Source organism: Toxorhynchites rutilus, chromosome 1, assembly GCF_029784135.1.
Source record: "Toxorhynchites rutilus septentrionalis strain SRP chromosome 1, ASM2978413v1, whole genome shotgun sequence".
NCBI classification, from domain to species: Eukaryota; Metazoa; Arthropoda; class Insecta; order Diptera; family Culicidae; genus Toxorhynchites; species Toxorhynchites rutilus.
Window position 1 is genome coordinate 83,159,673 of NC_073744.1, and position 14,989 is coordinate 83,174,661.

Genomic DNA, 14,989 nt, shown 5'->3' on the forward strand with positions numbered 1-14,989 from the left:
GTTACAGCTAAAATGCCAATGAGCCTATAATAAACAAAAGGGATAAAACAAAATAAATAAAACCTCAACATGCCAAATTTGGTTCTGTTTGCTAGATTAGTTCTTGAGCTATGCAGACATTTAAGCTTCCTTTGTATGGTAGCCCCCCCCCCCTTAGAGAGGGGGAGGAGTGTCTATTCACCATAGAATCTTTTCTTGCACCCTAAAACCTACACATGCCAAATTTGGCTCTATTTGCTTGATTAGTTCTTGAGTTATGCAGAAATGTGTGTTTCATTTGTATGGCACATGTATCCCTGTCACTACAAACTGGAATATTCCCATAAAAATGGAAACCTTTTGATAGCTATCTTTGAATCAGACGCTAAATCTGACATACGCAATTATCGTGGAATTGTCATTATCTCTTGCATTCCTAAACTATTAGAAGCTTTAGTGAACGAAAAAGTCATTCAACAAGCAAAGAATAGAATAACGTGTACGCAACATGGCATCTTCATAGGCCGTTCCATTGCATCTAATCTGTTGACATTTGTGACTTTTATTTTGAATGCAATGGAAAATGGCAAACACGTAGAAACTCTTTAAACTAACTTCAGTAAAGCATTTGACCGCATCGACATTCCATTACTACTCTTCAAATTGCAGAAATTTGGAATGGAACAAGGACTTTTAAACTGGCTCAATTCTCATCTAACAAATCGTGAACTAATTGTTCATTTTCAAAATTCTCTCTCAAATCCAGTAGAAGTCACTTCTGGAGTCTTTCAAGGCTCTCATTTTGGCTTTTTCATTCTGTACCTTGATGACATCTCCTTAGTTCTCAAGCGTATCAATATACTTGTGTATGCCGATGACATGAAGCTTTTCACGGAAATTGGAAATGAAAACGAATTGGAAGCATTCCTAAATGAAATACGTGTGTTCCATACTTGGTGCAATAAAAATATATTAAAACTGTATGTAAAAAAAATGCAACTCCATCACAATTAGCAGAAAAAATCATGTACCAAATATTGTAATACGTCTTGGAAATCAAAATGTTCAAAATGTTCAAACTGTTCGTATAGTTTGCCAAATGCACGACCCAGATCGAGAAAGATATACGGCTTTATTCCCGTTTCCACTTCACGTTGAAAACGAAATGAAGTGCATCCGCGATGACAACCGTCCGGTGTCGACATCTGGATACGAGTTTAGTGTTCCACTAAAACTTATCATTATAGTATAATAAAATTATCTTCAGATATAATTTTTGTAAGAGATTATTTTACCACATGAAGAAAACTAAGTTTTCCATTCACATTGAACACTAATTTGATACGGAGAAGTTAATTTTCATCCATAATTTTTATTTGAAAGGTGTCCATTTTGCCCGAAACCCCATTATTATCTTTGACGCTTCACCAGTTCGTAAAACGTAGTTCAATGGCGTGCGGTTCATTTCGTTTGGCAATAGATCTCGACGTTTCATGTAATGTTAAGACATTTGGCATCAAAACTTATTTTTTGAAAACCCCGATTTCTTTTACTACCCAAATAGGGGAGATTTGTTGATTTTCAAAAACTCTAACTTTAACCGCTATGCGTTACTCTCCCTTAAGTCCGATTGAGCTGATATTTTGCACCCTAATGGTCGTACAATTTCGTACGAATTTCAAAAACCGACCATGTACATTTTGTTTATTGGCCCAAAAAAAAGACGGGTGAGTAATGTCGGGGACATAACCGGAGTGACGTAGGACTATACAAAGGGGACAGCTTTTGTTAAATATATCGTGAATGTTCCATGAAAGTTTTGAAGAGAGTTTGTGTGATACCATAGTAAGATCAATGGCCGAAGTAGTACCAGTATGATGAATTCTGGTGTGTTGGCCGTTGTTTAGAAGGAGTAGGGAATAGTCGGAGATAAAATCTTCGATTATAGATCCTTTTTGATCGAGGTATGCGCCTCCCCAGGCGTATGAGTGGGCGTTGAAATCACCCATAAGTATGATTGGGGCGTGAAGTTGGGAGAACAGATGGTCCAGTTGGGCTCGTAGAGTGGCCGGATTAAAATTATTAGTGATGTAGATGCTGACGACAGTGATTGGAAAGGGGTGTTTAATGCGTACTACCACTGCCTGAAGGTCGGTGGTAATTGCAAGAAGATCATGTGGAGTGCCATCCTTGATTGCGATTGCTACTCCGTGCTTTGAGGGGTTGGGACCCTCTTTGAAGTATGTGATGTACTTTGGGATGAAGTGTTTGTTGAAATTGTTTGGTGTCATAGTTTCTTGAAGGGCTATGACTGTGGGATTAGAGCTCGAAATAAGAATTTTTAGTTCTAAAATATTTTGTCGGATACTTCTGATGTTCCATTGTATCCCGAATTTCTGTATTGGAGTGAATGTGTTGGTGTTTTTAACTCTAATTCCTAAGTCTTGATTGTGTGTATGTTTAAACTATTCAAAGAGAATTAGTTCGATGGTCCTTTACCCTTGGAAAGAGAAGCTTTCTTTGAGGTATTGGTGTTGTTTTTGTTTGGTGTAGAAGTCTTTGGAGTGTTTGTTGTGTTTGTGTTGTTTTTTGTTGAATGTGCGTTGCTGTTGTTGTTATTGTTGTTTTTTGTTTGATGAGTGTTGTTGTTGTTGTTTTCTGTTGGGGTTGTATTGTTATTTGTTGTTGGTGTCTGTTTTTGTTCATTTCTTGTTCTTTTTTTGTCTTTATTAGTTAGGGTTTCATCTTCGGATTTTTGATCTGAATCTGAAGATGAGCCTTTCGCAATCTTTCTTTTATTTTTATTTTTGTTTGGAACATCGGAAGTATCCATGGAGATGACTGATTCGCTCTCAGATTCAGCTGTTGAACTATCAGTTGTCGAATCTGTCATGGTAGTGTCGAGTGTAGTATCAATTGAAGGGGTGCTTTCGCGGCTGGAAGAGGCCGAAACGGCCGAGGCAGTTGCAGCGCAGTTGCATTTACAGTTGCAGCTGGTTACTGATTTTTGCAAGTTGGAGAGTTTGTCTTGCAAGACACTTGCATATGTTGGTCCATTAATTTGTCCATTGTATTTGTCCTTTGCCTCTTTATAGGAGATACCATAGTCGACTCGGATTTTGGTAATATTCTTTTCGCATTGCCATACAGGGCATTTCCTGTTCGAAGAGGAATGGTCCCCTTGGCAATTCACGCAAAATGCTGAAGGTTTGAGTTCCATCCTTTTGTTCTGGATGTTCTTGACCGCAATTTCTGCAAAGCGGGTTATCGCGTTTGCATCGTTTGCTTGTATGCTCAAATTTGTAGCATTTAAAGCATTGCATGGGGTTGGGATAGAAATTTCTAGTCCCAGCCCGAATAAATCCGAAATTAATGAAGTCTGGAACAACAGTTCCACGAATAGTTAAAATGAGAGTGGCAGTTGGCACAACAATATTATTCTCCTTCCTGGTGATGCGCTTGACATCGATCACACCTTGATCGGAAAGCTCTGTAACCAGTTCGGATTCCTTGATGTCCATGACATCACGGCAAGTAACAACACATTTGCGTTGGTTAAGGGTTGGGTGGTAAATCACTTCAATAGGGGTTTCGTCAATCAGTTGATTAATTAGAAGGAGCTTACCGATGATATCCTCATCCTTGGCCGTAAGGATATATTGAGTCCTCTTCTTGTCGTCTCGTTGCGGTCGCGCTGTGTAATATTTTTTGCCTACAGCGTTGGCGATCGTCTTACTTACTACGAACGGATTAGTCGGGATTACTTTCTCTCCTGTTGCACGAAGTAGCAGGATTTGAAGATTTCCGTTTAGCGGGTCGGCCCACCTTGGAACGGTACGTTGGGTAGGTTTACCCTCGTACATGTTTGTAGCTCGGCCTCCCGGAGGCCCGGAGCTACTTGAAGCCATGCTGTTGTCTGGCTACACCCTAGGTATAGCCGATGACTGAGGTTTTCTTCGGGTTAAAACACTATATAATATTTATGGGGGCTTTACACTTAGGGATATGTGCCCAGAAATTCACACTTTTTTAACCAGAGCACTTGTAAAACCACCAATATCGCGTATAAGCTTTTGAAATTGTTTTCACCAGCCACTTCACTGTCCGTAAGCGCACGTCTTCTTTTTAAATTATATTTTATATTTAAAATCACTAATCGCTACAAATAAACTGCCAACACTGCTCAAAAGAAAAAAGGGGGCGTGGCGTTGGTGACGCTGAAAAGCGCGCGCTTTTCCGGCACGCCGGTAAGCACCGCTCACTGCGGTCGAAGTAAACGGATGTCGTCTGCTGCAGCAAATCTGTAAACTAAAACTATATTGAGGACTAACTTAGCCTTCAGAAAGGCTGCTAGAGCAAAAGTTAGTTTTTAAGGTGTGAAAAAACTGGTAAAATCTGCAAACTCCTTCCAAGGCGCCAGAGAGTGACGTTCCAGTCCGAGATCCAAATGCGCCGTGATGTATTTTTTTACCATCGCTGCCTTATAACGCTCATTCGTCGTCTCGTTGGACTCGCCACTTTGGCTGAGTCTGCCGATTTTTCTCTATCCTGTGAGCGTGTACCGCCAAAGTACAAAACGCGCGGATCCGCTGAAAAATATATCATTCTCTTTCAAACCGTAAATCAGTGTGGTTGTATGGCATCGTTTCACATCACATCGCATCAACGGATTGGTTCCGGAGCACCAGTATACCTAATAGCGGTTATAGAATTTCGGCCGGCGGAGTGCTCGAGTTGGCTTGCAATGCTGCTCACGACAATAAGAAAACCCGCCTACAGAACAGAGCACATTTGGTTCGGTGGCAACAACTAGTTTCAGCGAGTGGCAAACGCAATCGCAAAACGGCAGCAGGTAGAAAAAGGAAAAAGTTTGTTTATACAGACTGCTTTGGTGGCAAAACCAGCCACCGTAAAACACGGCGCTTTTCAGGGCCATTAAACCTTTTAAAGAAGAGTTATTAAAAGATATTCACAATACCAATGCATTCTGAAGTGACATAATATGATATATAATATGAACTGATTTATTTTGTTTATGCTGGTTTTTGAACTTCTTGGTGGTTGGGGTCTTTTAAGTTGATCATTCAGTTCTCACAAACCCATGCATGGTTCCCGAATTGAAAGTGGCTTAATGCGGGTTGCATTCACGATTTTCTCGGTAGCAAGAACTGCTTTCTTTGGTTGATAACTGATGTTGAAAATTGACTGAGGTTACATCTGCATTGTATAGAAACATAACTAAGGAGCAACATGATGAGCTATGTATTTCCTGCTGCTCTGTTCTTATTTTAAAGGACTTTAATCCGAAGGTCATCCGTCCCTGTATTCACTGTTGGTTTTTCAGAACGCTTATAGCTCATCTATTTCTCGACAGATCGTAAAGTTCGTCTCCATTTCATTTTTATTTACATTGTTTGCGGAGACTACAAATCTTACAATTCATTCGTTTACGAAACCACAGTTTAAGGTACGATAATGTGCTCAATAGTGAAATATATGATAGTGAATGAGCTGAGGACCACTATGCATTCCCTATCATAGCCATCATTTTAATTGTACGATATGTGCATACGCCAAAAGATGTCCGGCGTTGAACATTTAATAAGTACAAAGCCTTCTGAAAAATATTAAGAAGCAACTATAAGATAGTGAGACAAAATTGAGAATGTTTGTAAAAAAAACGCAAAAACACAACATCAAAGGTTCTGTTCAGAACCTTCAACATATTCATAAAGAGTAAACAGTAAACTTATCCATTTTTCAGTTAGATGGGTAGGTATTCACGTAGGAGAAGAAAATAAAACAATATATTTAAAATATATATTTAGCAAAAGCTGTCCCCTTTGTATAGTCCTACGTCACTCCGGTTATGTCCCCGACATTACCCACTCGTCTTTTTCAAGAAGGGCTAGCTAGTAGGCTTTATTTTGATATGTCGATCATCTGAATTGGTCCAGTAGTTCAAAAGTAATAATTTTTGAAAAAAGTCATTTTTTAAAAAAAAAGGGAAAAATGATTTTTTGAACCATCGGATAACTTTGAAAAACCATAACTCAAAAACGAAAAAAAAACCCTTCCCTGATTTCGAGATATGTTATGTGAAAAATCATCAGCTTTCCATAAAAAAATATAGAAAAACATAGCGCCTTTAAGGGGGTCTCCGTAGCCACATTGGTTGCGCGTTCGCTTAGTAAGCGATCGATCGTGAGTTCAAAACTCAGGGCCCTCATTGACCATCTTTGTGTTGTTACAGAATAGCTACGTCCACGCAACAATCATCAGCGATGGAGATCGATCCACGGTCGAAATTAGATCGATTCATCCATACAACTGCTCTGCTCTGCAAGACACATCGGGCTACTGTTCTATAAATAACTCAACAATGATCAATCAACTGTCTCCGCTGTCCGGTGGTCCAACTGTATAATGGTAGAACAGTCAGAATACTCTTACGCCTAAATGGCTACTGTGTGAATGTACTATATATAATGGTATAGAAGAAATACTGGCGAATGGCAACTGTGTAATGTGCTAATTATAGATATGATAACCATGTGACATGTACACGATTAAAATTCGGCTCTGTTACAGCTAAAATGCTAATGAGCCTTAAATAAATAAATGGGATAAAAAAAAATAGCGCCCTTGGTCCCGAGACCATGAAACCTATAAAAAAAACAAGTACAATCAATAATGACAAAACCAAAACCTGAAATTTTTGCACGCGTAGTATTTTTCCAAGAATGACTAGCTTATAAGCTTATAAGTGATGATTTTTTGAAAAATGTCATTTTTGGAAAAAGGGGAAAAAGTCGACAATTTGAATCACTCTAAAATGAAAATGTGCACCCTAGCAAAAAAATTTTAAAATACGGGTCTAATAGTTTGCGATAAAGAGCGATAAAGAAAGAACGAGTGTTATCCGCAAATATGGATATCGAACAGAAACGTAGTGCTGAAATTTCCTTGTTCCTAGCTGGGAAATGTGAGAAAGACATAGTTCGTGAGCTGTCCACAATACCTGTGTGCAGAAGTTTTGTACACCGTACAGTTAAAAGATACCTGGAGACCGGAAGTACCAAAAAACGATATGGTGGGGGACGTCTAACTACGGTGGTGTCACCTGCCATAGTGAAGATCGTCAAGAAGCGCCTTAAGAGAAATCCTCGACGTAGTGCCACTAAATTGGCGAAGCATCTCAAAATATCGGATCGAAGTCTCCGTCGGATCCTGTAAGATAAACTACAGACCAAACCTTACAAGATCCAAAAGGTTCAAGACCTTTCAAAACCAAGAACGGGTTAAAAGAGCGAAAGCGCTGCTGAAGAGGGCCACGGAAGGAAGGTTGGATAATCTCGAGTTCACCGACGAGAAACTCTTCACCGTAGCGCAGTTCGTCAATAAGCAGAACGACTTAGTTTGGTTGCCAGAAAAATCGCGAACCACCCATGCTGACGTGCTGACGGCGACCAGGCGACAGAAACCTGCATGGGTGATGGTTTGGGTCGGAGTCACCTGTGATGGCCGGACTCCGCTGGTTTTTGTCCCTGAAGGAGTGAAGATCAACCAAAATACAGGGTTTTCCATTTCGGGCTTCCGAAAGTATACAGCCCTGCACTGACAACCGTTTGACACAGCTGTCAACCAAAGCGTCATATCGTTAGTTGAATGTCTGCCATTTTACAATATGGATCGTTTTGGCATCGCACAACGTGTTAATTTTGTTAAATTATACTATAAAAATGATGAAAAACCGGCAAATGTTTTTCGAGCATTACGGACGGATTTTGGTCGTCATGGACGGCCTACAGAGCACACAATCGCTAATGTAGTGCGTAAATTCGAACAAACTGGATCCGTAGCGGATATTGTAAAACCTGTGCATCATCGTAATGTGCGTTCGTCGAAAATATTGCTATATATATATAAACATGACTAGCTTATTGGCTTTAATTTGATATGTCGATCATCTGAATCGGTCCAGTAGATCAAAAACTATGATTTTTTGTAGTGGAATAAATGGGAAAAAAATGATTCTTCAGACCATCGGTTATCTTTGAAAAATATTAACTCAAAAACGAAGAAAAAAAGCCTCCCTGGTTTCGAGATATGCTATGTGAAAAATTCTCAGCTTTTCAGAAAAATATAGCGCCGAGGTCCCGAGACCATGAAAACTATAAAAAAACAAATACAATCAATAATAACGAAAACATAATTAAAATTTTCTGCAACTTTAGTATTTTTCCAAAAAAGATCAGCTTTAATTTAGTATGTCGTACATCTGAATTGGTACAGTGGTTCAAAAGTTATGATTTTTTTTAAAAGTAATTTTTGACAAAAATGCAAACAAATGGATTTTTCGGAAATGGAAATGGTCACTCTAACAAATAAAAAGAAAATAAAAAAATACGACTCTAATAATTTGCTATAAAGAACAAAACTACCGCTTTTGACGACAATCTGAGAAACACTATATCGGTTTGGCATGGAATGGCTGTATACAAGTACGTAGTTTACATTTGTTTGACGAAAATGAATAAATAAATTAACTTTCTATCTGTTTTGTATTGTTGTATGCTTCAAAATAATCAGAAGATAAATATTATTATTTATTTAGAAAAATATATAAATTTTCAAATATACCAAACCTAGTGCTAACGAATTCATATTAAATTTCGTAAGATGATACGCAGCGGTAAAATCCTCAGCCGGATAATTCTCATAATCCAACCCATTACGCTAATAAATCCTATACTGTTCAAATACACCGGTTTAGTTTCCATTTATATTGGATGGAACACGTTCGACCGCAGCTTGTCTTCATTTCCTCCAGCCGAAGAATAAATTCTTCCATCGTACAGCTGCAAAATGCGGAAGGCAAACAAACCATAATAATGGAATGAGATTTTCCATAAACCGCGACTAATTCGATTGATTAATAGTATGTTCTTATCCAAGCATAAATCATCGCCTAATTATAATTCCCACGGAACGCGTCCAAACATAAGCACTTCCGGGGGGCCAATAATCAGGGCTAATTGCGAGGGCGAGTGCGTTCGGGAAAGTTGCTCTAAAGAAGTGCACACCCAGATCCAATGCAAACTTCGGCAGATTTATTGCCGCTCAGCGAGGATCTCGTTCGGTGAAATACGCTGAAACTTCAAAAGTCAGCAAGAGAATACAATTTGGGCCAGAGAAAGCGGAAAGTTTCTAAATAGAAAATGACACCAGCGAAAGCCAAATTCCAGTGGAATCCAATTAAAATAGTTTGAAAGTTCAATGACTAATTATGGTGACGAGGATCGAAAATTATTTCTAGATGTAGCTGATTGTGGGAATTTCTTCCTGCTAATTAGCAAAAGCATGTGGGTTTCAAGATTTCTCAGCTAGTCTTGTTTATGAAAATTCATTGTTCACCAGGGAATCATCGTACACATGTCTTTGACATAAAAATCCGTAACGATGAAGAGAGAAACACGGTTCGGAGGATACACCAAAGCGGATGTCGAGAGATCCCGCTACTAAATATGATTAATTATGATGTGGTTCCATTGTGCGTAACATCCCTGTTTTACATGCAGTCAAAAAGTGTTAATTTCCATTGATTAAGATCAGTCTAGACGAGGCCGATCTTTATTTGTTGGACGCCATGCTTCGTTTATGTCATGATTGATATTAACCAGAAGCCTTCCACGTTTGCCCACTGTTAGCTCGAGTTTTCTGTTGGAACAATAACATAAACATTGAACTGTCGTTTTTCGTTTTCTGCGCTCTTTGAGTTGAGCCATGGGCAGCATCAAAGAAACGAAAGCTGTCTTTATAGTTTGGCCCTTGCATCGTTTGTGTTGCGTTGCTGCGAACAAACAGCAAGCATGTGTTGTTGTCGGTCTGTAATATTTCCAGGAATGGTCTGAGTTTATCCTCACATTATCCTCACATTATCCTCACATTATCCTCACAATTAACTAAATTCAATTTTGAATAGCGTACAAACAATCCTCGTTATGAAAACCACATTCAAAGTGACGTGATGTAGTATAATTTTGATTCTGCTGAAACCATAAAGAAAAAAAAAATAATGAAATGCATATTTGTGGAAGCCTTATCTTATCTGTATATACTACGCTTTGTATCAGATTATGACAAAGGCGGACAGTTTTTTTTTTGAGCCGCGATCACCACCCACTGTGTATCCAGTGATAGAGGGAGATAACTAATTTCGATCCTATAAATTTGCCTGATCTGACCGATACCAGAAAACCGATATCTATCAAATGGTAAATCATTTGCGGAGTAATCGGATCATAAAATTAATGTAAATTTACTGAATCGATATCATTCGTTTCATCGGCATTCGATCTCCGATTCGAGTTCTGCTTTTGTTTATTTTAAGACACGGGTTTTCCTTTTCTCTTTCCACTTGGTTTTGGCCACACAAAAAACGTGTCAAAAGTAGGTCATGTGTCGGAATGTGTTTCGGTGAATACAATCTGTCTACGGTTTCGATATGTCCCACGCCTCTTGACGCGTTGTTAGTCTATTTGTAAGCGCATCCGACAGTATTGGATGAGTAGTTTATAGAATAATTTAATTAAGGGTTTGCATTTAAAAAAAAGTGTTTCTCCACAAATAGTGCAATATAAAATTGTCCGGTCAGCAATAACTTCGACCAAAAGTAATTGTTCGCATTTAATTTTTATCAATCAACTAGCTAACCCAACAAACTTCGTCCCGCCCAAAATTTGTTTTTTGTTATCAATACCTTCAAACATTCACGTTTTCTTACTAACCGCAAGTTCATGAGTCCAATCGCAGAATTGTTCATTGATTGATCTTCTTATCCCGTTGAATTTACCTTTTACTAAAAAAAATCCTAGTACTTCTACCAAAACTCATCATTATAATATCAGATTATTTTCAGACACAATTCACGTTCAAGATTTTTCAACCACTTGCAAATAACATATTTCCCCGTTACATGGAATAAATGTTTAATACAGAAAATATGATAGAATAAATAAAAACCCCTCCCCTCTTCTCCCCTTAGAGAGGGGAAAGGAGTGTCTATTCACCATAGAAACGTTTCGTGCCCCCTAAAATCTTCACATGCCAAATTTTGCTCCATTTGCTTGATTAGTTTTCGAGCTATGCAGAAATTTGTTTTCATTTGTATCACAGCCCACCCTAAGAGAGGGGAAGGAGTGTCGAACCACCATAGGATCATTTATTGCACCCTAAAACTTCCACATGCCAAATTTGGTTTCGTTTGCTTGATATTAGTTCTCGAGTTATGCAGAAATTTGTGTTTCATTCGTATGGCAGCCTCCCCCCCTTCAGAGAGGGGGGTGGAGTGTATAACCACCATAGAAACATTTATTGCACCCTAAAACCTCCACATGCCAAATTTCGTTTCATTTACTTGATTAATTCTCGAGTAATGCAGAAATTTGTGTTTAATTTGTATGGCAGGCCACATTTTCTCTCTTCACGGAGTCTATGGAATTGTAGTATAGAAAAACGATTCGATTGATATTCAAGTCATAAAAATCCATTCACAGCAAAAACAGTTATTAACTTTGAAACCATTCCAGAAAAAAAAAATTTTTTTTGACTCTTACTGGAAGATGTAGTCCTACGTCAAAAAATCAATTCCATCAATCATTAATAATTATTATGAATGATACATTTTATTATAACCATTATTATAATTGATTTTTGTATAATACATTATCCAACCTTGGTGAACAAGAAAATCTATATACAGGCAAACTTTTTTTTTTGCGCGGAAGATAGGGTCCACACAAAAATATCGCATAAAAAAATCGTACGAAACTTCACCAGTAGCCCTAAAATCGTGTTCGCTACACAATTTGAAAAAAAACTTTCTTTGTGCGGTAGATAATCTTCTCTAAGTGGAGGAGGAGGTGTGGTGGGTGATTAGACACTCCTCTCCCTCTCTAAGGGAGAGCTGCAATACAAATGAAACACAAATTTCTGCATAATTGGAGAACTAATCAAGCAAATGGAGCGTAATTTGGCAACTGGAGGATTTAGGGGGCAATAAATGTTTCTGTGTTGATCTGACACTTTTCACCCTTCTCTTAGAGGGGTCTGCCATACAAATGAAACATGAATTTCTGCATAACTCAAGAAAAATTCAAGTAAATGGAACCAAATTTGGCATGTGGAGGTTTTGAAGAGCAATACATGTTTCTATGGTAGTTCGATACTCCCCTCCTCTTTAAGGGGGGCTGCCATACGAATAAAACACAAATTTCTGTATAACTCGATAACTAATCAAGCAAATGAAATCGAAATCGTTTGTATTGATTAAATTCTTGATTGAATGGAACAGTTTCCAAATTCAATTGAGTTCAATATATTTGCTCTGTGAGTGAAAAAAATGAACAAATGCCATGTAAAGTCAATTCATTTATTGTGATTGATTATTCTTCGTTACAAGTAAATTTAATAACGGACCTTTTACGTTTGGTATGATGACTAGAACAAAATATATGTACGGAAGAATTATCAAACGTTTGATGAACCAGCCTAGGGCTGAAAATCTTTCCAATAAAGACAAAAAAAAATTATCAAACGATTATTTTATTTTACATTTCCCTCTGAAGTTTACATCCCAAAAGTGTACATACTTCTCGAATCTCGAATTTGCTTGAAACTGGGAAGTTCATTCGCTTCTAGTGTCTGCACGATTTTCCCAGGTTCCTAAGTCATCATGTTAGGACAGACATACTCCACTCTGCACAAAGGCAAGCGAGGACAAAAGTACTCACAGTTTGCATTTATTTGCAGAGCCAGAGCCCAGAAACCTCGGTTTTGAAGTCTGTGTTAGGGAAACACATTTCAATCGGAACAAAAATACCCCCGACTTGCATTAATTTGAAATACCGATTTCTCCAGGCACCTTGGTTTAGAAATTTCTATTAGGGAACACATTTCGGTGGGAACAAAAGCTCCCCCTACTTTCGTGTGTTCTTCTTCTTCTTTTTGGCTTTAAGAGGGTTTAAACTTTTCAGTTCATTCGCCTCTAGGCTCTTTCGTGTGTATGCAATGCCGATTTCGCTGCTTGGTTTTATAGTCTGTGTTAGGGAACATTTTTCGATGAGAATAAAAGTCCCCCTACTTTCATGTATTTGCAATGCCGATTTCCCCAAGGCTGCTTGGTTTTGATGGCTGTGTTAGGGAAACCGTAAATCGGGCCAATCAAAACGATGCAGTTAGGGCGTTTAGATAACGCCTAATATTTTACAGTTATTCAATTGTTTATCTAATGAAAAACAATATTTTGTTAGTTGCGATAGATGCGTAGAAATATTCCCTATCAAGTGATGCAAACATCTCTGCTATCCAGTACGAAATGTTCGAGTTATAAGCATTCGAAATCTTTCATTTTTTCCTGCATGTTCTGTGTTTAGGTTTTCATTTTACCCTCCATATATTCCGGTTAGACGTAGTCCCACGTCAAAAAATAAAAACGGATCGTCAAATGTGTTGTGTAATGTGTAAAAAATGTGTAAGCGCTAAACTCGAGGAATGAATCGTGTGAATCGTGTTTTATCGTTATGTGAGCAAGAATTTCACAATTTCGAATGGAAGTATTGGGATTGTGCTATGCAACGTATTTTTGAGCTAGAATGATTTTACATTCAACGCAGACTTAAATTGAAGAAAATGCTCAATAACTCTATAATAGTTTTTCGTATACTCAGATAAATATTTTCAGTAAATTTAACATGAAATTTGGTGAATGTTTCAAATTAGAAAGTCCATTTTCTATCTTTCGTCTAATTTTGCATGAATTGAATAAAAAACGCATTTAAGATCGACGATTTCCTATCATTCTTAGTGAGGTAAAAGCGGGCGTCTGCTTTGTGATGGATAAATAGGAATAATTTCTAAATCAACGAAAAACACACACCAAAATTATGTTCGAATATTTACTAACATTTGTAGTGCATGAACAATTTGTAGAACGACGCATCGCGAAGAAGCGAAGAAGAGAAGAGTGAAACATATTCCAACGCTGAGTTATTGGACGCCAACCCATGTCATACCTTAGAAAACAATTTCTTCAAAGTACTCATTTCATTGTGTGTACGAAATAGATTTTCTCCATTACATTTTTCCTTGTTCCGTCGAGAATCCCAATTCTATTTACAATTGTTACATTGTGCGCACAAGGTCGGACGATTTCGACAAGACAGCACACCTCCCTAACGGATGCATATTTATTTCTCCCACACAACATAAAACGCGCATTGACACGACGTGGGTCTTTCTGAGTGCGATAATGTTACTGTTATTTCGCCCAGACTCCGTTGGTTTTGTGTGGAGGAATGGTTGATTCTTGATTTTCTTTTTCGATATTTATGTTTATACATTTTTCTTCGCCTTTCTGTTTATCTTTTAGGTCTTATTTTAGTTCCCTACCGGGTACGAAAACGCCGCCTCGTTTTGTAACCATAATCCCACAATTTTGTTCAGACAAAACCTCGCCACAAAAGAAAAGAGTTGTAGAGAGGTCACCAACACGAGAAGTCATATTACCCTGAGGCCAATGAACAAGGGAAGGCCGATGACAGAACACATTAATCGGGATAGCCGAATGATGAGGTGAGCACTTTGACGTGAACTTTCGGCGTAATCTTCTTTCGATGTAGTCATTGAGAAAAGGAGAAGATGTAAATGGATTTAGTGTCTTTGCATCGGTACTTGATGACGGAAGAAAGGTTTGTTTCCATGTTTTGGCGACCCAGCGTTTTCTCGCTGGAATGCATTAACATCTTTATTGAAGTTTAAAATCGATTTGCTACGCGTGTTTTGTTCTTGACGAGGTGTTATTCAGCGGGTTCTAGCCTGGAGAAACCAATGCCAGGAAACGTGATCCAATCACGGACATGTCTTGGAATATTATTGCATGATTAACATAAGATGTTATTGGATTTGTGCGAAGAAGAAGAATTCTTCGGGAATCATTAGCGTTTGCGTT